The sequence below is a fragment of the Serinus canaria genome, chromosome Z, assembly GCF_022539315.1.
Source record: "Serinus canaria isolate serCan28SL12 chromosome Z, serCan2020, whole genome shotgun sequence".
Lineage (NCBI taxonomy): Eukaryota > Metazoa > Chordata > Aves > Passeriformes > Fringillidae > Serinus > Serinus canaria.
In genome coordinates this window covers 11535307-11560004 of record NC_066343.1, presented here as the reverse complement: position 1 = coordinate 11560004, position 24698 = coordinate 11535307, and the positions used below count along the sequence as shown (strand labels likewise).

The 24698-nt window shown below is 37.9% G+C and overlaps 1 protein-coding gene and 1 long non-coding RNA gene across 2 annotated transcripts in view; both read left to right on the top strand.

The window, feature by feature from the left end:
• Positions 1 to 24698, top strand: part of LOC115484325 (zinc finger protein 239-like) — an 822389-nt gene that overhangs the window by 211643 nt on the left and 586048 nt on the right. The window lies entirely within an intron of this gene.
• On the top strand, positions 10521 to 24205 carry LOC127061082 (uncharacterized). The gene is made up of 2 exons (XR_007780532.1): positions 10521 to 10837; positions 23973 to 24205. It is a non-coding gene; the product is annotated as an uncharacterized LOC127061082 (long non-coding RNA).

Below are 24698 nucleotides of genomic sequence, written 5' to 3'. Positions count from 1 at the left end.
TGATTTTCAGTGTTCCTCTTTAGTAATAGTGATTACCTTATGTGTGTGAAAATCACAGGGGTTTAACAAGATAGAATTACAGTGAAGGCAGTTTCATCACATAAAGAGCCAGGATCTCGATGAAAGACTGGAAACAGAGCTGGTAAAAAGAGAAAGCTCAAAAGTGTAAAGTAAGCACATGGCCATTTTAAAGAGACCCAAAAATCCTTCCCCAAACTGTTGCTCAGGGTGTTGTTCAGATGTTTTCTGCCAGGCTAATTGAGGAGGTTGAGAACTGACAGACACATGGGAAATTTTCCAAGATTTACCTCAGTCTTCAGTTAAAACTGGTCTCGCCCTCCTCCCAATTCCAGTGCTCATTATTTAGCCCCAAAGGGAAATATAGGCTTATGCCAGACATGACCAAAAAGACACAAAGCCTTTGCCACCCTTTTAATTCTAACTGAGGTCACAATTTAAGACATATGCAGGAATAGGATAGGAACTCGAAAACCATTGTCTCATTTTTCTTTTCATTTTTGTTTGCTTGTTTATGAAGGTAAAAATTGTCAGCAGGTGCAGTTGGTGCTACTGATGACATTGAAAATCTGACAAAAACTATGTTTCAGGGAAGATAATGCCCTCTGGATATAGGGATGAAATTTTATTTCATATTGTGTACCATGTCTTCTTGAACTTCACCTTCTGCTCCTCAGTGGCATGGTTTGCCTGAGGTTTTCCCTCTGCTCCTTCCTGTGCAAGATATTCCAGAGCAATTTAAAAAGCTTAGGTACTTGGATCTCTCCACTGAATTCCTTCTTAAAAATAAAATCATTTTTTAAAATCAAATGAAATTAAATTAAAAATCACATTTCACACAGCTGCAGAGAAAAGAAAAAAAATCTGTTCTACAAGTGGTGAAGAGTCAAATAAGATTTTCCTCTGAAATGAAGCTGGAAGCTTTTGTGAAACATGCAGTTTGTAGGCAAAGGCACTGGGGATAAGAAGTGAAGAGCTGCTCTCTGCATGCCTGAGAAAGCTGGATGATTTGAATGCAAAGATAACAAACATTTATCTTGGTAAGTGGCATGGGACGGAATTAAGCACTGTTGGATAACTACCTTCGAGAATAAAGAGCATGTAGAGATGCTCCTTTATTTTTTTCCTTTTAATTATATGCTGCAGGTCATTAAATCTTCTTATCATACTCCTACACATTCAGTTCTTAATGTAACTTGAATGTAATTGCGTGTTTTACCAAACCAGATTGGAAGTTAGTCTTTCTTTAGCAAATTTTTATTGCAGGAGCAGAGGAAACAGACAATATGGTTTGGGGGTATAATTTGCATGCATTATATCAGATGCCACATTCTGTTTCCTGAGGGGGAAAAAAAGAATAAAAAAGACAGAAATTGGACCCAGACACTGCTACTGCTGTGTGTCACTATCATATTTCTTCACTGTATTCTGCCACGAGCATACATAAGGCAAAATTCATCATATGCTGTACACATAAAGTTATAATGCTGTTCTTGTAAAGCACTTCAACTATTGACATATTTCTGGGTCCTAGGGCCAGAACTGATTTAATTTCCTGAATCAGATGAATGTTGGCATCAGCTTTTGACCTAAAAAAAAAAAAAAAAAAAAAAAAAAAAAAAAAAAAAAAAAAAGAGGAGTTCTGAAGTTTTGAAAGCAATGATCATTAAGTGATAAGGCATGTGGCTTCCTAGCCTGGAAAATTTGAAAAATACTGTCCACATAGCTCAGAATCTTCTGGAAATGTCTTATTTCAAGTTATCCTAAAACTGTAAAAGGGCACTAACTCCAGATTTTAGCCTGCTGTTTGAAATTCCCCTTCCCACTCCTAGCCTGGTTAATGTGCAGTTAGATCAAAATGAAGGGAAAGGCATCTCTCAGCTGCTATCTCATTAGAAAGAAAATTGCAACAAAGATGCTTCAGATAAAAGAAGAGCAATAAAAAATGGGTGTACCAGATGGTTCTCTGTGCTTATATATATATACACATACACACACACACACACACACACACACATATATATATATATATATATATATATATATATATATATGAAAATATTAAGGCAATCTACAAGGTTCATAGTCATTGGTCCACAAATGATACCATGTAAGGATGCAATTAGAAATTCATCTCATAAGAATTTTTAGAAGGAAATACAGTGTTTGGGAATTTCAGCTGGTTTTTGGGGAATGAAGGTGAAGGTTTATGATGCATGCAGGTAGAGAGGAATTACAGTTTTCCTGGCCAGGGAATAGTGGCTGCTCTAGGTGAAACTCCAGCTCAGCCATACAGGCTTTAGTTACCCAGTTTGGAGAGTGGCTCAGGATACAAAACTGGAAAAGAGAAAACAGAAAGGAAGGAGTAATATTCAGAAGGGTTTGTCTGGCCTTAAATGCACTGAGAGAACAAAAGCAAAAACATTTGAAGGGAAAAATCAAATACCAAATATAATGGTCCATGCTACCAAAGTTGGATGGTTTTAAATCAGGAATACAGTCCAGAAGAGGGATAATAAAAGAAATAAAATATGGGTTGCATCTTAGCTGTTTTTATTTTCTCTCTACACTGAAGATGGATGACAAAGGGATATAGTTAAAAAAAAAAAAAAAAAAGAGCCGCACAATGAAAAATTGTTCATTTTTGTCCCTCCAAAATCTAAAAGGGATCTTTTGAAAGGACAAAGAATGAAAACTACAATTACACCACAGTCAATTTGGGTTTAATCTGAAAGAATATGATGAAATGAAGCAAAGGCACAGAAAATCAAGGACAAATACTAAGAAACAACAGAGGCAAGCAAGAAAGGGAAAGGAAAACACAGGTGAAATGCTTGGGAAAGGAGAAAAAAAGGGGACCCTCAAAAAAGCCAAATGTATTCAAGATCCTCTCAGTAGCTTAGGGTTGTTATTTTTTTAATCAGTAAAACACAGATCAAAGGATATGTGGTTAGATTAAACTCATTCAGGTGAGAGGATCTGGTGATATTTATTTTGATACAATTTCTGAATTATTGATGATCATATGTGAGAAGTAATGGGAAGTGAATGAGTCTGGGGAATTGAAAAAGGGCATAGACACTCTTTGTCTTCAAAAATTGTTAAAAAGAGGACAAACTGTCATAAGTTTAATACCCAGGGAGATATCTCAGCAAATGACTAAAAAATTGATGTGTAAAGACTTTGGAGATTAGAGTATGGATCTATCTATGCCATGTGATATCAAACCAATTTCATCTCTTGCTTTGGTCATTTAATCTACCATAAAAGTAACAAAACAACTGTAATGTTATTTGAATTTTGTTGGGCTCCCACATGAGATTTAAATAAAGTAGCTGTAAATAAACCCACTCTGAATGCATAGCTATAGTAGTTGAAAAATCTTTTGGGGAAAAAAAATCAACAACACAAAAAAAAACCAACAAGGCTGTTGTAAATATTAGCAGTTAAACTTTGGAGAATTCTTCACAATTTAGGCAAATCCAAAGTGTTTGGGAGGCTATGAAAGAATGTCAATATATTTCTTGTCTTTTTATACACATATATAAGCATATTATTTTATTCTTGGATGTCCTCTTTACTTAAAATTTGAGTTGCATCTTAGCTGTTTTTGTTTTCTCTCTGCACACTTCCAGTGTGTAGATATAAAGTAAGATCTGTTTGCCCTGGGGAAAGTGTTACTCTTCTTCATTGTCTCTTTCTGGCCTTCACTAAAGCAATCTCAATGCAGCCAGGATGATTATGAAACTTAATTTTCAATTTTACAGGGAACTTTTGAAATTGTGCATATTGCAAATATCTTCCATCTCATCTGAAATACCACATTTTCACTATTTTCTTGTGAGATTTCTCCTACTGAGTCCTTAGGTGCACTGAATGCCATTTATCCTGTATCCTACTGTAATCACAAGTACCTTTCCTGAAAATAAATGAGTGCTTACATTTCATCCTCACTCCCAGAAAAATTCCCCTTACTCTTTCCCGTTCCCCATCAGCTCTGATCTGACAGGTGGATGCCCCTCAGCCACATTCCCCCACCATCTGAAACACAGAGTCGTCTCCATCCAGATGCATTGCCTGAGATTTTTAAGGATTGTTTTGTTTTCCAGTGAGGAGTTGATAATCTGATAGCTCTCAAGACTAATTAGTCCTTAGTAATCTCATTCTTGGACATTTCCAGTCCCTGCCAAGGTAGCTCAGTTATCTTTTGCTTCCTAGACAGCAAACCTAAGAATGAAACATCACCTTTCCTCTCTTCTGTTCCATCATCTTCTTCATTGAAAGGGATCTTGAGTCTCACATCCTCCAGGCTAAATACAGTTTGTGTCTAAACTAGCAAGTAATTCATGCAACAGGGCCTTTTTTGATCAGGATACACTTAGCTTTGAGGTTAAATCCTCAAAAAATTAAACTTTCAGTGTCTAAGGAAAAGTTATTGAAAAAAAGTAAAGGATATGAAGCAGAAATATAATTGTCTCTTGGAAATTTCTACTTGAAATTTGTTTTATTTGACATACTAAAATGATGCACTGCACCAAAATTCAATTTTTATTTTCTTTCTTTCTTAGCCCTGCATAGGAGCTGACAGATGGGGATTAAAGACATGTGTCATTTGGACCATCATTAGTGCTCATGTCTGCATGATGAGAACCTCAGATCCTTTCCTCAGAAAGCCAAATATTTTAAACAGACATTTTAATGCTTGCACTCTAATATTTACTTTGAATGGTAGCATCACTAAGATTCCATAGATGTTATGAATAAAGAACTGTTCATGAACAATTTTTTCCCCAATTATTTCACTCTGCTTAAGAAGTATCAAAGTAGATTTGAGCTGGAATTTTCATTTACAGGGGCTCAAAACATGTTAAAAATATTCATGCATCATGGTAAGTGGTCCTTCCTCTGACAAGTGGACTATTTCCAGTAACAAGAAGTCAGATTTTGTCACATACATGTATAATAAAGCAAGGATGAAGCAAAGGTGTTGGCAATAGCAATATTTAATCAGCAAATAGTTCAACTCCAGCTGGAGATGTAAAATGCATAGCAGTCTTTCCAATATAAATTTCCTGCTTGTCCTATGCCTGTAATACTATCTTTGAGACCTCCAACTCCACATTGGTTTTTCTATTAGTTTTGCCAAAATTTCATTTTCAACACAATTTTTCTCCTTTATTCTTGAGCCTTCTCCTCCTGCCACAGAAGTGATTCTCCTCCAAAAAGAAAAAAACCCCAACAAAATATAAGTCAAATTTTCTCCTGATTTTCTTTGCAGAGCCAAAAAAAAAGTGAATCATCCTGCCTCCGGTACATATTGTGCATTAAACTGCAAAATGCTTTTATTTTTACAGTGAATGTTGGATTTTGCCCTAGAGATTCCAGCTATTCATATTCCAATTTCTGTTCACAAGGGAATAAATCCATTGATTTCATTTATGACAATTTTTGAGGTTTTCTTTCCCTGGCTTCTGAGAGAGTTTTAAAGAACAATTAAAAAGAAATGCATCTGGGGAAAGAGCAGCTGGCATATATCCCTGGCTGAAGATAATCAAATGCCTGTTGCTCTGACAGAAGAATTTTCATCTATTCTTGAAAAGTTAAGACAGCACCACAAATCTGGAGGGAAGACCTGTTTATGTCTTAGTACTCCCTGGAGTTGTTAAAAATGTGTTGTTAGCTAAGAATTGTCTGTAAATTAATTGCTATAATTTCACTGAATATTCCGTGTATTGATTGCAGAAAATGGCTAGAAGAGAGGCAAACTTTTCTCTTCTTTCACTTCTAGAAAAAATATTCTTTTAGCAGTGGTATTTATTACAGACACCACAGCAATAAATAGTTTTGAATTCCACTTTAAAAATCATAATCACTTATACCTACTCTGAACACTCACAGATTGAAAAGAAATAGTATCCCTTTCGAAATCAATGGATATTTCAGCCTAAAATGTATGATACAGCAAGGTATATTGTAACTGGACAATATTTTCATTAAGAAGCTCTTATAGTCAACAAATATCATGCAGCAAATATTTCTCATACTTTTACTTGCACTGTTCCTATGAGTAAGGATTAGGAGACTCTTTAACAGCAGCAAAACAAATCTAAATACAGGTCACCTTTCTCTTCACTTTCCTCCTGTTATCACATCTATCCAGCTCACAAACTTTTCCCATCTTTGTTATGTCAGCGGCTACAAACTGCCCAGGGACTGCAGGGCACTGTAGGGTAAAAAACCATATCACCAGAAATACAGAAACACTCCAAGAGTGTTCCATAGGCAGGATAATAGGGATTTGAAGGCCCTTTGTGCTCGCCTCCTGCATATCCTCCCTAAATAGCTCCTGTGCATGGAACCTCTCTGCAAAACCACAACAAAGCCTGATCTCACAGGGTTCAATTAACTCTTAAAAATAACCATTGTGGAGAATTTGAGAGGAAAACAGCTGGCTTATGTAGGTGCACATAAGCCTGTGAGCAAGCTGGAGGACAACTGGGAATGATGGAGGGAGTAGTCTGGAAAATAAAAATTGAGAAGGTAAACAAGTGTGAAGCTCTGCTCTCTGAAAGAAATACATTTCTTAGCTAGGGGAACAGATAACAACAAGACTTCCTTCAGACTGTTTTTCAGGTGGTTATGTCACATAATCAAGGGAACCAATTTTCCTGGGCTGATGACTGATATAACAGTAGATTGCTGGTGGCCACTTGATTAGAAATTTGTTTATATTAATGAAGGGGAAAATATCCAAAAAGACAGAACGGTGGAAGAGGAGACAATTACAATAAAGGAAATTAGCCTCCTTGCACAAGGTTCATTTAGATGTTTTGAGGCACACATGGAAATGAAAACTGGCATTTAATTTCTCACTTTTATATTGCCTTTATTTCAGTCCTACCAAGTTTGCAGCACTTCCTTTAAATTTACCTCCCCCATGTCAGCAGGGGCTCTTCTTTCTAGGGAATAAATTCTTCCAGACAATTCATGGCATTAGAATCCTAAACCACGGAGAAGAAGCTGAAGAAATAACCCAGTCTAAGTGCAGATCAAAAAGAGAGAAAGGGAGAAGGGAGCTCACAGAAATGAATTTTCTTCCCAAGAAAGATCCTATGGCCACTGATTTGGTCTTGTAGTGTTAACAGAAGGGGTTCAGAAATGCTCCAAAATTCCCTGTTACAGAAATGTGACTTGCTGAACTAAGTCAGGTCTGCTGCTGCTTTGCTCAAAACTAGTTTTCCTTCTCTGTGTGGAAGTCAAGCCTTATGGAAACTGTAATTTGCACATCTCACCTCTCCTTCTTTTAATATTTGCAATAAAACCCACTCCATTTTCTCTAACACTTTTTGCCAGTTAATTGAAGAATTTAAAGTGTGCTTTGTAAGTCCAACAAAACTTCAACAGAAATCAGCAGAAGGTAAATATATCCTAAAACTGCATCTTTACTAAATACCATAGGGTCTTGCAAGAATAATAAACACTGATAAAAATATGCTCAATTCTCCTTAAGAAAATTATTTAAGCTTTTCTAATGGGAAATTTGAACCCTGGAGCAAAACTGAAATTTTATTACAGCAAGTTTTAAATATGGGAGTTTTCCAGCTACCTCTAGGGGATACTGCTTCACAGTATATTTTAATTCTTAAGGAAATGGTGGCAGTAATGTCATTTATCTGTTAATAGTCTTATTAGCCCATGTTATTTACCCTTAATTTATTTCTTTCTGAATCCAAACTTAAAGATTTGAGTAAATTTCATTCTATTTACCACCAATGTTGGTTTAGAGGAGGTTAATTTTAGAGAATAAGCATTTTTAAAAGTCAATGCAGAGAGTGACATTATTTTTGGAGGTTGTAAAGAATTCTGTCTAAATTAGAAAGCAGTTCCACATTCCTGGAAGTTACTTATGATGCTCCTTGTCAGTAACAATTCAGACTGGGCAATCTGTTCAGTGGAAATAAACACTTCTGTTATGATTTTTTGAGTGCCAGATAATGTCAGCCACAGATTAAGTTTATAAAGATTTGTACATCACATTTCCAAATAAATTTTTAGTACTTGAGAAATAAAAGGAAAAAAGATTATTTACTGCAGCTACTTCAGAGCTTTAAGGATGATCCAACACAATGGAAATAAAATATAATGTTCTGTGTTTGGATATTAACACAGTGATCACCTGAACATAACTCACTGTGTCTTCTCTCTGTACTCTCACATCATTTTGAAGAAACAAGAGTCAGTAATTTGAAGGGATGTGGATGACAAACATGGAATAAATTTCTTATTTCCAAGTGCCCCAGGAATCCTTGACACAACCATTTTTTTTCTGGAACGGGCTGTAAAATTCCTTTGAGCTTGACAAAATGCAACAAACAAATCTTTAAGTTTATAAGGATCTTAATATTTTGAACCACACTGGGAAGCCAAGAAATAAAAACACCATTCTGAGAGTAAAGGTTTGCTGTTATTGTTAAAATACATGTATCAGCACCGAGTTGATGATGAAACATCTAAAAGGAAACTCAGAAAAGTATTGACAGGGGCAATTTTTATGCTCATTCTCCTCCTTTTTTAAAGTTCCAGCTTTGGAGTAGTGCTATTAGAAATAAGCTTTGCCTGACAGGGCTTATTTTATTAAATTATTTGCTTTCATGTATAAATATCTAAAAAAAATATTAAAAGATCAGAAGTTCCAAATCATACTTTTTTTTTTTAATCTCATTTCCTTGAAACATTGTTCACATATCAGTAGAGCTTTCATTATTTTTACATAAAGGGTGGCTAGTAATGGTATAAAGATGAAATATAATCTCTGTGTCCAAGCTGAAAACCAAATAGGATTCTTTGAAGAATCTGATGCAAGACTAAATCACCCAGAAATTGAAATTAGGCATGCTTGAAGCATTAGAGATCTAACCAGGACTGTTTTGCAATCCCCTATTTGTCTCTCAGGACATCCAAATTGGTTCTTCCAGAAAAATATCAACAAACTTTTAATGAGAAAAATCAGAACTACAGAGCTCTTCAACTTACAAAACTGAAAGGCTCACTAGAAACAGACCTGAAGGACTTGACCTAATTAGGATTAATTCCTTCAAAAAAATAAAAAATAATTAAAAATGAGATAATAAGAGGTCTGGATCACAGCTTGGCTAAAAACATAAACCAAGCTTAACTATTTCAAACCAACCTTAACTAAATCAATTCACATTTACCCTGGCCAGGGAGACTTTAGACTGTCATGAAGGGTGAAAAACCAGAAGGAAATAAGGCAGCATAACCCAAGAGCAAGACAGACAAAGAGGTAGAGCACACCTTGGGGATGTTGTGCAGAACACCCACTTCCCCTCAGTTATTGCTCAGCATAATGTGTAATTAAAGACCTTTGAAACTGAAACATAAACAACAGTCCCTAATCACTCCGATGAAGTTTTTCATGTATTTTTTTAACATCTGCATCAAACTTTCCTTCCCCAACTCATACTTCCTGCTCCCTGTCTAACCAGGAACAGGAAACACAACAGATTTCTATCTCCTCCTTCTGACACATGTTAAATTCTTTGTGTCTAGCCTCCACTACACCTGAAAATTCATTTTTCAGGAGTCTGAACCTTTCCTTTGTTCCTTTCAATGTTTGTTCCTTTGTTCCTTCCAATGTTTCAGTATTTGGTTTCACCTTACCCTGGAGGGCAACACCCAAAACTGGAAATATATTCCATGTTAAGGTCTTCACAGTTACTGGTAAAATAGACAGATATATTTGAGTGATCTATACACAAATATTATGGTTTTACTTCCTTTTCCTAAAAAATAAAGGAAATCAGTGAAGGTTTCAAAACATTTTATAGAAACAGCACTGCTGAGCTGTATATAGATATAGATATGGTTATTCCAAACAGTATATTTGAAGGCCCTTTGTGCTCGCCTCCTGCATATCCTCCCTAAATAGCTCCTGTGCATGGAACCTCTCTGCAAAACCACAACAAAGCCTGATCTCACAGGGTTCAATTAACTCTTAAAAATAACCATTGTGGAGAATTTGAGAGGAAAACAGCTGGCTTATGTAGGTGCACATAAGCCTGTGAGCAAGCTGGAGGACAACTGGGAATGATGGAGGGAGTAGTCTGGAAAATAAAAATTGAGAAAGTAAACAATTGTGAAGCTCTGCTCTCTGAAAGAAATACATTTCTTAGCTAGGGGAACAGATAACAACAAGACTTCCTTCAGACTGTTTTTCAGGTGGTTATGTCACATAATTGTTGGATATTATGGGGGCCTGTCCTAAAATTAGCTGCACAAGGAAATTTTGTGTCCTTCACTCCTAGTAAGTAAAGCCATCGTCAGGAATAAGAATAGGAATAAGAATAAGAAATAAGAATAAGAAATAAGAGGGGGAGGAGAAGGAAGAATGAGAAGAGCAACAATGAGAAGATTAAGAACAAATAAAAGAAGAAGCAGAGGCCGTGAGGATGAGTCACAATCCCTCTGAGGGCCCCAGAGCTCTGCCCGGGCTCGCTGCTGAGGCCTTGCAGCGCAGCACAGCACGGGATACAAAGCCATGCTGAAATAAATAGGGCAGGAGATCTTTCTCCTTTTTAATGCCTTTATTAAAAGTGATCAGCTCAGGTGGGGAGAACTGACCGGTCGAGGATCATGCTGCCGCTGCTCCCAGGAGTGGCACGGAGGAGGAGGAAAAGTGCAGCTTTGTCTGCTAATCTGTGGGGAGAGCTGGGGCTGCCGTCCTCAGGAGAGCACCAGGAGACTCCTTGCCTCTCCGGTTTGACATTCAGGGTCCTCTTTCCAGCTGACACATTGAGAGGTAAAAAGAGTCTTAGTGGACACTGGACTCTGTTCTTCACGATCCGTTGGCTTGTTGTTTTGAGGGGTATTTCTGCTAGTTTTGCTGAGGGGCTTTTCTCCCTGCATGCTGGCTCCGAGGCCATTTGCATGCCAACTCCGATCTCCCCTCTTTCCCCATCCGGGTGCCATCCTCCCGGCAGCAGGCAGGGTGGTCCCGACAAAAAGGGGAATTCTCAACAATAGGGAGTTAACGACCGACCATTTACAGGTGATTACAGCCAACAACCAACAGGAAGAACTCCCCCCGGCAGCAACTGGCTCAACCTTAAAAAAAAAATGGGTAACATTTTTTTTACTTATAACAACGCAAGAGATGCAGAGTCTGCTGCAAGAGCCTGCCTGCACCTTCCCCCAGGCAGGGCAGGGACCTGGGGGCTCCCCTGGCCCAGTGTCTGTCCCTGTGCTGAGCTCCGTGTTCTGGGGGGACCCTCAGCACAAGGAGAGCTGATGGAGAGCGCCAGCGGGATGTGTTGGCAGGCATGGAGGGGAGAAGTTTTTGTCCTAATCTGCCTCTGTCTCTTTTTCTCCCCCCACCTGTTACCTCTTTTCTCTTCCTTTCTTCCTTTCTTCCTTTCTTTTTCTCCCTCTCTGTTTATTTCTCTTGCTCTCTGTCTCTCTTCCTCTTTCTTGCTCTTCCTCTCTTTCTCTGTCTTTTTCTTGCCACCATGCTGTTAATTTTTTTCCCCTTTTTTGTAAAAGTTTTCTTTAGTAGGCAAATTCCCTTTTATATGTCTGTTACCAATAAATGCTTTGCAGATACAATGTTATCTCATTTGACCTCATTTTTCCATAGAGCATCTATTTTCAAATAATTTCTCACAGTTACCCACATTAGAACATGACCCTTCCTTCCTTCCTTCCTTCCTTCCTTCCTTCCTTCCTTCTTCCTTCCGTCCTTCCTTCCTCCTTCCTTCCTTCCTTCCTTCCTTCCTTCCTTCCTTCCTTCCTTCCTTCCTTCCTTCCTTCCTTCCTTCCTTCCTTCCTTCCTTCCTTCCGCCACTTCCTTCCGCCACTCCTTCCTTCCTTCCGCCACTTCCTTCCTTCCGCCACTTCCTTCCGCCACTTCCGCCACTTCCGCCACTTCCGCCACTTCCGCCACTTCCGCCACTTCCTTCCGCCACTTCCTTCCGCACTTCCGCCACTTCCGCCACTTCCTTCCTTCCGCCACTTCCTTCCTTCCGCCACTTCCTTCCTTCCTTCCTTCCGCCACTTCCTTCCTTCCTTCCGCCATTTCCTTCCTTCCTTCCTTCCTTCCTTCCTTCCTCCTGTCCTTCCTTCCTTCCTTCCTGTCTTCCGTCTTCCTTCCTTCCTTCCTTCTCCTTCCTTCGTTCCTTCCTCCGTTCCTCATTCCTTCCTTCCTTCCTTCCGTCTTCCTTCCTCCTCCTTCCTTCCTTCCTTCCTTCCCCTTCCTTCCTTCCGTCCTTCCTTCCTTCCTTCTCCTTCCTTCTTCCTTTCCTTCCTTCCTTCCCCGCCTGCCTTCCTTTCCTTGCCTCTTCCTTCCGTCCATTCCTTCCTTCCTTCCTCCTGTCCTTCTCCTTTCCTTCCTTCCCTTTCCTTTCCTTCCTTTCCTTCCTGTCGTCCTTCCTTTCCTTCCTTCCTTCCTTCCCTTCCTTTCCTTCCTTCCTTTCCTTCCTTCCTTCCTTTCCTTCCTTCCTTCCTTCCTCCTTCCTTCCTTCCTTCCTTCCTTCCTTTCCTTTCCTTTCCTTTCCTTCCTTTCCTTCCTTTCCTTTCCTTTCCTTTCCTTCCTTTCCTTCCTTTCCTTCCTTTCCTTCCTTTCCTTCCTTCCTTCCTTCCTTTCCTTTCCTTTCCTTCCTTTCCTTCCTTCCTTTTCCTTCATTTTAACTTTTTTTTTTAATTTAAAATTAGCCTCTCTGTTTATATCCCCAGGTATCTTTCAGGTCTTTGTGAATGTGAAAAACATTCCAAATATATAAGACCTACCTTATATTTTTACAGTTACATATATATATATATATGTGTTCAACCATTTGAAATTAAGTTTTAATTGCTCAAAATAGTATTCAAAGGATGCTTTTCTAAACTAAAGTTGTTTGGCACTGTAAGATTTTCACTTCTCTGCAGAATGGAGATATGTGGTTACTTGTATTATTTGTGGTATCTGGAGCCATTTAGCTTGCAGCCACATTTTAGGTTCACAATAAAATTATAATAATTTAAATATGCATATTTTCAATGTGAAAAGAAATACAAGGAAGTTCTCTGCGGAAAAGCTATGGTGAATTTTTTATTTTTCTGAAGGTAAATTTAGCAATGCCTTCTCAGGTTTCGGCAGTTTATTGACAATCCAGAACACTGATTTACTCGGAGCATCATTCACAAAGTCATTAAAACATAAATTCTGGGTGTCACCATATATATTCAGGGGTTTTTTTTGTGTTATTGTGCTTGTTGATGTAGTAAACCAATATTCACCAAACTGCATCTTGATTAAGTCTGGGTCAAAGTGAGGGCCAGAAAGGAGGAAAGATCTTTTTTATTGGCTGCAGAAATAGAATTATCCCATTTATCATTTATCCCATGAAAACAAAAGGCTGTCATTCCATAGAAAAGCTGATTTTGCTGAAATCAACCCTCACATGTGCCCCCAAAGAAGCAAAAAATTTGAAGGCTCTGACGGACATCCCCAAACTCAGCCAAAGTTGTGCAATGCCTTTTCCTCCTTCACATTCCTGCCATAAAGTGAATTCTCCTCTGGTCTATGCAATAAAAACTTCTCATTTCTCTGAACCAAATTATGCATGCTGCAGGTTCAGTATTTTAATTTTACTAAATTATGTACAATTAAAAAAAAACAGGAATCTAGGGGAACAAAGGGATTTGGTCATCTGATTCTTTAAAATTATTCAAGTGAGGAAGTGTTTGTTTCCTCCCTTCCTTCTACCCTTTCTTCTCTCCCACAGTGCTCTGAACACAGAGATGTCATCTCTGGCTCCAGATTTGCAGCCACAGGTCTGGAGCCTGCCAAATTAACCTCATTGTGTTTGGCCTAGTCTTGTGGCCTTCCCTAATTTTTATTTTCACCTACTGTCTCCTGGGTCAGATGGCGCTTGGAATGGACAAAATGATCAAATCCTACACGGCTTTCGCAGTGCCACACAAACTTTTATGGACTGGACAAATCTCTCTCCATTTGGTAATTTTTCACCTTGGGGAGCCCTAGGCTGCTCAGCCATTGCCTGAAAACGAACATTTAATCATTCTTGCCACCAGCTATGAAAACTTCCCAAGTTCTCCTGTGTGAAGGGGAGCACTTGGGATCCCACTTCTGTAATGCCAAGTGACTCTAGTTTGTTCTCTATTCCTCTCTTAATAACTCTTAGCTCTAGATTTTATTTTTTTTTTTACCTCTTCATTGCTTTAGCATTCATGGAACTACCTGCTCAAACAGGAACACTGCTACCAAACAGTAACAACTCTCTTTTTATATGTGAAATTAGGCGTCTCTGCCACCATTGACAGTGCTTTATATTTATGTGCATGGAATTGCCAGACACTTTATTACCAGTCACACTGCTTTATAAGGTTCATCCTCTGCCCAGTAATCTTTCATCCTCTGCCCAGTATTCACATGTCCAGCTTAGTACCACAACAAATTTTCTTTCTTCACTGCTCCTGTCCTTTTGCAGGAAATTTATTAAAAGTATAAAAATCTTCCAGTGCAGGGCTCTGCAGAACTCAGATGACCTCCCTCTGCTGAAAGAACTGATTATTTCTCCCTGCACTTTGTTTCTTACCTTTTTAGAATTTACCCATCTATTCATGGACCTTCTTTTTACACCGAGGCTTCTTAGTTTTCCTAAAGTCTTTGATCAGGGGCTCTGTGCAAAGTCTTTTTGGAAATCCAAATAGACTCTATCAAGCAGATAATTCCTGTGCCATTTCAATTACCATCTCATTTCCTTTTGCTTTTAAGTTGATTGAATATCCTCTATTGCTGTTGGGAATTTCAGTTTTATTTCTCAGTTCAGCTTCTACCAGTGAACCTGCTCCCCATGTCTAAACTAATATATTTTTACCTGCTCTGGTATTCAAGGTTCTTTACTGCTTATTTTCTCCTGAGATATTGATTATGGCCTGCAACCTACTCTTGACAACAGATTTCAATGCCCAAGTGAGACAGATTGTTCTAAAATCTCTTCTCTTCTTCTTCCTCCCAAGTCTTTTCTCATGCACTCCAGAAACATCAAGCTCCTTTAGATTAAGACTCTCCTTTTTAAAGTGTATTTAAACAGAGAGGGATGAAGCTTTTAAGACCATCATCTCTAACTCTCACAAATGCTCTCTCATTGACTTTTTGTGGATCTCCACCTGTCTCTTTGCAGGTATTTGCCAGTTCTTGTCCTTCAATGGGACGAAAATTGGTTGAGACAGTTCTCTTAAGAACTTCCTAATATTGTGTTTTACAGACCCCCACACATCATGAGTTTTTAGTCCATGACTAAGTCTTCAAAAATAAGCAAATAAATCAGCACTTATTAACAGTATTATAAATTATTAATACCAATATTTCTCTCAAATCTGGTTAGTGAGGCTTGTACTCAAACCCTCCTGCATCCAGGTCTTACGTCCCTCATACCTCACACAATCTGCTTGGTAACCAGGGCTTAGCTGCAGAAACATTTTATTTTTAACTTATTTATCATTGACTTTGTCACCTCCAAACCATAACTGACCCACAACAAATGAAACTTACTGCGAGAAAACTCCTCGGCACAGTTTGGAAAATCACCCACTGGTGGAGAAAAACAGTTCCTTTCTACACCAAGCAGTTGAAGATCTCACAAGAACAGTGGGTAAAGGGAAATATTTAATATTCTCATGGAATCAGTGAAGTCAGAGATATGCCTCACTGCTAACACTTCACAGCAGAGCTTCTCAGGACTTAAAGGACAAAGCAAGAGAGCTATTAGGGACACAAAAGCAGTAATAAGATATTTTGTTTTCTTTCCCCTTGCATTTCCATATTAATTCCTGGCTAAAACTTCCTCTTCTCTACCTTTTTTTATCTGTCTGAGTGCAGCTGCTGGGTTTTCAATAGAAACATACATCATGCCCTATCAGACAGCACTGCCTTCAACAGGTGATGGAGCGTGGTGGACCCAGGCAGACACCAAAGCCCCTCATAAATCTTCACATGTGAGGGTAAGAATAGGGCATGAGGAGGATCATAAGAGGGGATGAAAAGCAAACTTTGCCACAAGTCAGCCATTCTCAATTAAAACTAGATTACTGCTGGAATTAAAGCGCTCTCCTCGCTCTCTTGAGCTGAAATTAAGAGAAAGGGATTGAACAGATGTGCTGCTGTGTGGTGGAGATAATCAATCTGCCAGAATGTGCAGCCCTGGCACAGGTAAAGCTGCTAAAGTGGGGACAAAGGGAAAAAGAAACGAGGATAAAGAAAAATCCAAACACTTCTTGTAGTAGTTTATCAAATGCACATCCTCTTGGAAGGTACGTGGGATGAATTTTGAACCTGGATTGTTGGTTATTCATATTCACTGGCATTGTCAACTGCAGGAGCTGGGGCTGATGAGGGCAGAGAGATGAAAAAGGGACATAATTCACTCCCCAGGACACTGAGGGGAACTTGTCCTGCTGCCATGCTGTAGGTAACACTGTGGCTGCTGCTGCAGTTTCATATTCTGGCTGATATTGCACCCGGCCTGACAGCCATTAGCCTGCCTCTGAAACATTTCCTCCCCCTCTAAATGGCTAAAAGGTTGGTTTTGATAATATTCACTTGACAGCACAACATTAGGTGTGTAAGCTATTGCACCTCTGTGCCTCCTACACATGTAATTTTTTTTTTTGAGACCTAGCTATCATAAGGCAATTTTTAAGATTCAGAGAGCTTTCTTCAAATATAAATAATCAAAGGGAGATTTACTGACTGAAAGCTTAAAGCTCTTTGGGTTTTTTTTTCCAAGTTTACTGAATTGTCAAAGAAAGTTACAAAATATTTGCAGTAGATAAGACCTAGAAGTGATGAAATTCTGCTCAAATTTAACTGTAGGCTTTATTGCTGCAGGGTTTCTGTATTTGTTCTTTATGCTCTGACCTATGGTGTTACCCAATTTTGAACATTTTCCTGTTTCAGAGTCTCTTCTCAGACATAACCAGGGTGAACATGAGTGTCTACCAGGATTTCTCCCTGGGGAGGAACATATTTAGTCAGAGAAAATATTGGACAAAACCAGCCTCCTGTGTATTGTAAATCAGAATTTGTACAGAATAGTACAGTTTTACTAAATGAAAAAGCAAACAGGCACATTTTACTCAGTGAGGATAAACAAAAATAGGCCATGCAAAAATCATAAGAAAACAATCTTGGATTAATTCTAAAGTTACTTGTGTTTATTCATTTATTAATGTTGTTTTGCTAAACCAGCTAGCAGAAGTGTGAGGGCTGGTATTCAGAAACATCATGTAAGAGATTCTTCACAACACAAAACCTCTACATTTTCTCTGCTTTGCCTATTTACTTGCTAAGTTGCTCTTTGCCACATTAATTAGCACATTAAAATTTAATTCTTACTAGCTCCTGAAATAAGTTGGCAAAACCTTCCTCAGCAAGCATTATCCCATTACCAAGATTTTATTATTGAAATTTAACACTAAGTGGTATTTTTAACCAGGAGCAGTACAATACAATAAAATACTGTGTGTTTATTCTTCCAGCTAACAAACATTCAAGGTCATTCAAACCTTTCTAGGGGGGGAATGAGATAATTATCAAAGTGTGTACAGTGTGAGCTGCCATGTTCTAGGTAACCCTTTCAAGGAATTCCTTCTTTCCTTTTTCCTTAATTTCTCATTAGCACACATATGGGGTTTATTAGATGGATTTTCAAGATTCCTGGAAGAGCACCATTGCAATGGAGTGTCTTAGCACAGCCTGTATTTAAATCAATTTAATTCAGTTCAAATCAAGCAGATTTATATAGGTTTAAACAGCTCTCAGGAATACTGTAAGGACAGACATGTGTTAACAATGTGATTCTTATTATCATAAATAAATTGGGGGGGAAAAAAAAGAGAGAGAAATAACACTTTGGAACAAAAGAAAAGAAGATTAATAGAAAACAAGTCCTATCCTGCTCAAAGCTGAATTACTGTAAATATTTAAGTAACATTTTCCCCAAGGTTTCAAGTATTACTCAGAGGATGCAAATGTTTAAGAAAACCATTCTGGGAGGAAAATAAGAAATTTCCCTTACTTCCAAGGACTTTTAAAATAGCTTTAAAGAAAATTGGGACACATTGGGAAACTACTTAGAGAAGATGGACAAAGAGAACCTTCTCCTGCTCAACACTGTTCTGCACTGTTAGGGTGTCTGCTTTCTATGTTTTAGCAAACAGTGTACAAAAAAAGGAACAAAAAAAAAAGCAAAAATTATCTAATTGTTAATGCTGCTCAGTGCAGGAATCATGGATGGGATAATTAAACCCAATGATTGTGGGGCACTGTGTCTTCTCTTGACAACAGCTTGGGAAATGAAATATTTGTTTAATTAGAGCTATGCACACTTCTTGAACAATCAGTGGAGGTTAATACCTTTTCTGTGGTTATTAGAGGAAAAATTGGGGCAACTGCTTAATGGTCAATTTGCTCCCTGTATCAGACACCTGGTGTGTTGGGTTCCTTCCAGGGCTGGTGGGAGGGTTTCCACCTTTGCTTCCTGTGGTAAGACATTTATTCTTTCCCTTAAATCTAGTGTGGTTTCAGCTAAATCTGCAAATTTACTCTTCACTGGAAGATCATTAACAAAGGGATGTGCTTTGATACAAGGATATGTATATCATACCATGTAAGGATGTTTTGAGCATTAAAGATGCACAAAGAAGGAGTAGACTGGAGTGTGTCTCAAGAGATCTATAAACACCCTCTGGCAACCAAAACTGGATATTTATTATGGAAATTATTACATTGTGGTCCGAGATAATGTCAATTTGCTGTAATTTTATTTAAAGAAGAAAAGCCTGTCAAGATGAAATTTGTGAATTTTGAGCAAGCAGCAAGATTAAGAATCTGTAGAAAGAATCTGTGAGGGCTGTTCTTGAGCATCTGTGGGGAATCATGGTTACCTTTATGGTAAAGTGCTTCCTTCAATCTCATTTACAATGTGTAAATTAATTCCTACATATTCACCACCATGTTTCAGAGAGGTCCAGGGTGACACCTGCTAAAAGAAATAAATTTTACTGCAAGATTTCCTTCCTGAATCTGAATCCTTCTTTCTCCCAGCAAGGTTTCATGTTGGCTTTATTTTTTTACAGGAAGATACTTTTGGATATTATATCTAGCTTGCTTGCAGTTGACTGTAGAATTTTTTAAACTAATAAAATCTGCAAATGAATTTATTTGCTTTTCAGGAAAACAAACAGATGTTCTCTAACATAAACACTGCAGTGGAGTGGATTCTTTTTGACTCTATAGCTTCTTGAAATGATGGGGAAAAAAAAAGGAAGGTAAAGCCTGTCTCTGATAAAGGTAGCAGAATACTGATATAAATCATATAGGAGGCACACATTGCTTAAAAGGTGATGAACTTCACATCAAGATAAATAAAGAATATCTTCAGGCTTTAAATAACATCTTGGTAAACCTATTAAGGTGTCTGAATAGCCACATACAGGTGGCATATCTAATTTTCTAGTGCAGGAAATTATAGCTTGGATGTGTTTCAAGTCAGGTCTCAGATGCTGTGCTGATGGTTTGAGTTCCTGAGTCAGGCATCAAATGCAAATTTGCTGTTTGCACTGGAGGATCACATTCCTTTCTTTCTATGTCATTGCTCACAGAGAAATAGTACCACACAACTTTAGCTTAGGTTTTGTTTGGGGATTTTTATTTGAAGGGTTGGGAACTCATCTTTCTTTCTTTCTTTCTTTTTTCTTTCTTTCTTTCTTTCTTTCTTTCTTTCTTTCTTTCTTTGTCTTTTCTTTCTTTTCTTTTCTTTTCTTTTCTTTTCTTTTCTTTTCTTTTCTTTTCTTTTCTTTTCTTTTCTTTTCTTTTCTTTTCTTTTCTTTCTTCTCTCTCTCTCCCTCTCCCTGTCCCTCCCTCCCTCCCTTTCTCTCTCCCTCTCCCTCCCTTTCTCCCTCCCTTCCTTTTTTTCTTGTTTGTTTGTTGGGGGTTTTTTGGGGGTGCTGGGATCTTTTGGAGGTGGTTGGTTGGTTTGTAGGGTTGGGTTTTTTCCAGGAGTGGGATGTACATTTCAGGCCAGATCAGGAAAACAGTCTTTCATTTTAAAAACCTTCATGACTACAAGAACCAGAAGATCACACCCCAATATTCAGGCAGCTGTAGATATAATGCCACACCCCATTTCTTTACCCCTCCATTACCAAAATGACTGATATCGTGTTGAATGCTTCGGGGTCATTATTAATCCATGAGCTCTCCTTAGATATTACCTGGCAGACCACCCAAAGTTTTAATCCTGTGCTGGGAAAATCTCTGCCAGCTGAATTGGTGCTGAAATCTTGGTTTCCTGAGGAAAATCAGGAATGTTTTGCCCTGTGTCAGCTCTCCAAAAGAGGAAGTACCTAGGCAGGATAGCAATTGGATTCCTAATTGGATACCAGCCCCTAAAAATGTGTCAGAAAAAGCTGCAAGAACCTCAGAAAAGTGACAATTGAGTAATGCAGCTCAGCAAATCTTACAATGTGTGTTCTTCTAGAAACATTTTTCAGGTACTGGTGTTCAGCTCCAAGCTGGAGTCAGAAAGTCTCCTCCTCCAGGTGTTCCCAGTTCAAAATTTAATGTCTCTGAAAGGCTCACTTTACCCAGATATTCAATTTTCTTCATTCAACTTAGAAAAGATGAAGAGATCCACAAACACACACAAAAGCCAAGAATGTATGAGGTAATGATCCCCTCTGGCCCCAGACTTTGAGAATCCATTGAAGATACAACATTGCCCAGAGCAGAGAGGATATTTTACTCTAAAAAAAACTTTTAATACATATTTAATATTCAGTAAAAAGGAAAGGCTGGGTAAATACCTTACAATTTCTTTAACCTTTGCACAGATGAACCCGTTAATTCATGTCAGTTGTTTTCTCACATGTGCTTGTTCATTTCATATGAACATCCTACGAGTCATTTCTTACTCCAGAAAAGAACAAAACTGGCCAATACTTAATTTTAAATTTAAAAACAAGCAGGTGATATTCATGGGAGTGAATTCCAGATTCTGTAAAGATGCAGCCTCAGCAGAAGTTTGATCCTAGCAGTAATATTTGCCTAGTGAGCTGATGAAAGCAGATGATCTCTGCTGTGAGAGGGATTTCCAAGGGGCTGAGTGCTGATCTAACTTGGAAATTACACACTGAAATCTACTTCAACAGCATGCACGGAATCTAATCAAAAACTGCCAACAGAAATTCAGGTTTTATGAACAGGTGCTGACAGCTCCTTACAGACATTGAACAGACCTGCAACAGTTTGTAACTCTTTTATAGAGTATAGAATTTAAAATATTCACATGTGAGGGACAGGGGAGCAGAAAAATCTTAGTTTACTCTTTTGAAAATTATCTTTTCAATTTTAGAAACAAGTAAGCAAGTAAAGTGTGGCTTCTCTGATCTTACTCCAACTTGCTAAGAACCAAGGGAATTTAAAAAAATACAGGCAAAAAAACCTGTCACTCTAAATGTGTTAATCTCCAATTTGCCAAAATAAGAATAAGAAAGAAACCTTAATCTCTCTGAATTAAGGGTATTTTACTTATTTTTTAGCCTTTTGGGGATAAGATGCAAAGTTTTTCTGAGGAAATTACATTAATTTTGTATTTATTTATATATGCATGTAAGTATAAGAATATATATATAATCTATGTATATAGATATATAGAGAGATACTATGCAGTCTATAAATTTTAAAAATGGAGTGTGCATATTTTTTAGTTAAAAGCTATAATAGTTTATATTACTCAGCTTTTTCATCTTCTTTACCATTTAGTAGTATCAAATCATTGAAAGTGTTTCATTCAGTGAAGTCAAAGCTGAAATAATTGTGTGATAAATATCAGCCTGAGACTCAGGGAACACCAGATTATTAAGAAACCAATCTGATGATTTTATTTGTAAGTTGTGAATTTAAAAAGACACATATTTAATTACACTACTGGAAAGGTGTGAAAATTAACTTCCAAGGAAAGAGGGAGTTATATTGTGATTTCCCTTTTGTTTAATTAAGACTAGCAAGGAAACTATGGGGGTTTTGTGAAGGGAATAAAGGAATTTTGTCTTTGCCTGATGCTGTTTCCATGCCCTTGTAAAACATAACATTAAAAGAATGGAGGTGTGTCTAAGGATACTTTCCAGAAATAAGTGTCTCAAAGCACCAAATCCTGTCTAAAACTGAGGATAAATTCTCTAAAAGGAGAAATTTATTCTCTTCTACCTTTGAGCATCCCTAGCCTGTCAAAAGAAAACACTAGAGAGCTAAGTGAGCCAAGTTATTAATTAACAATTTCCAAATATGCCATGATTTGCAACACAAGCAATTGCTGGTTTAAGGCTAATTCTGAATTACATTGCTGAAATGGATCATTCCAATTTGACACCCCAAATAAATCCATTGAAGTGTATAAGATAATGACAACATAGTAAGCATTATTTAATAACATCACCTACCTTCACTCTGGTAAAAAAAATATAAAATGTCTGAATTCCAGAAATTCCATTGGCATCCATAATAAAAATGTCATGTCCATCATGCTTGTACACACCCCTTTTCCCTCTCTTCCCTTTTACAGTTACAGGAATAACAAAATTTCAATTAAACAATTCCATAAGACCTGCTAAGGGCTGAAAACCACCAGAAGCCATAAAGGAAATATTGCCTGCTTTGGAGACTAAAACAATTTTCTACCCATGATGAGAGCAATTCTACAACTTTTCCCCTTAAAACCAGAATGTTTTCAAAGGTATATTTAATTTATTTAATTTACTTGCACAGACTTGGCATTCCTCATGCCTTTTCCTTCAGCTTCCTTTGGAAATCTGTGTCACCATCTGTCCTTTCACTGATCAGCTCTTCCCCAATTGTCTCTTGTGTGGGCACACAAGGCATTTCCCAGGTTGCCCTAAGTTTCTCCTTGTGGAAACTGGTTGTTCTCTGCCCTACCACTCCACTAAGACGGGCAGGAAGCTGCTTGTAGGAGGTTTTCTCTTCCAAATGGATGGGACTGGAAATCCCTGGGGAGCAGAGGAAGTCTCTTTAGGAGCTCCCAGGAGTCCAGGCTTCAGTCTCACATTTCAGCTCCAACCCTTGGTTCTGCTGGTGGACAATCCAGGTGGAGTCACTGTGGTTATTTGCTTTATAAGGAAATTGTGACAATCAGAACATTAAAGAAAATCCATCCATTTTCCCACCCCAGGCATCTGAACTACGTGCCCTTCCTGAAAATAAACCTTCAAATGATAATCCCTATTGTTCTTGAAACTTTACCATAGATCTAGGCAACTAAACTTCTTCACATTACACCATAACCCATTAGGTACTGCAATGATATTTCTATAATTCCTAAATATTGAATGACAGTTTTGCACTAAGGTATTAATGCATTTTTATTACCTCTAAACAGGATCATGAAATTATAGAAATAATTTCTATAATTTTATAAATTTCATGAGTATGTTTATGTATGAAACACTGAGAAATGTTCTGACCTAGATTTTTTTTTTCCTAAGCCACAAGTTTGTTTCTCATTTCATGGCTGTGGACTGTGGGAGAAATAAGTGGTCAGTAGTACATTTAATTACTTTGGGACTAGTGTGCTTCAGAGTTAATTAAAAGATGCTAACACATTTTCATTTCCCCACAGGAGGACACGAGGAAAAAAAGAAATTAAATCAGGAAAGAGAAATATCTTATGTTGCTTCTTTGAAACTGTGTTTTCTTCACTTGCCTTTAGAAACTTACTCAATATTTACCAGAATAAAATGTGATGCATGAAGGGGAAAAATAAACAGTTACTTCTCTGTGAATTTGAGTAGATACTAAACACAATTTTTAAATTAATCCCAGACATAAAGTATTAAACTCTTTTTATTTTTCTTTCCAGAAGAAAGCCCAACAGTCAGCAGTGCATGATCCCAAACCAATATCAAGCCTGACAGGATACAGAGCTGTTCAGCTGCACCAGTTCTTCAGGAAATGTTCCTCCTCCCCCTCTGGAGCGATGAAAGAAAAAATATCAATACCACTCTGAAAATCAGCAGTGGAAAATATGATAGGAAATAACCTGTTTCAGACTGTTTCTTGCCATTTTATTAAAGATCAAATCAAACTTGTCCATCCTCAGAGCATCCTCTTTACCCCAACGCAAGAAACATAAAAATCACGTTTTAAAGCAAGGGAGAGAACCCATCTGGTGCACCAGTGATTGACAGAAATCCCATTTCTGAAAGCTGAAATGGCAGATGGCCTTTCCTGAACCTCATCAGATGGATTTGTCATAAAAGGAAATGTGTCCTTTCATTTGACATGCTCTTTCCCATTGATTTCCAGATGACAAACAACTAGGAAATGCACTGAGAAATAAACAAGCCATGGCCTCGGACTTTGTTCCATGAGGACTGGGGATTTTCTTGAATTTCAATTTAATTTTCCATTAAATGAAGATTCACTGTAATAAAGTCAACCTCAGAGGGAGGTTGAAATGAGTCCTTTAATTTCCATACACAAAAAATGCCTTTAAAAGCTGAACTTTTGCAGAATGCCAAGAACTTTATTGCTGGAGAGCTCAGGCTGTAGTTGTGGGCACATTCTGTGGTAAAGATATTTACCT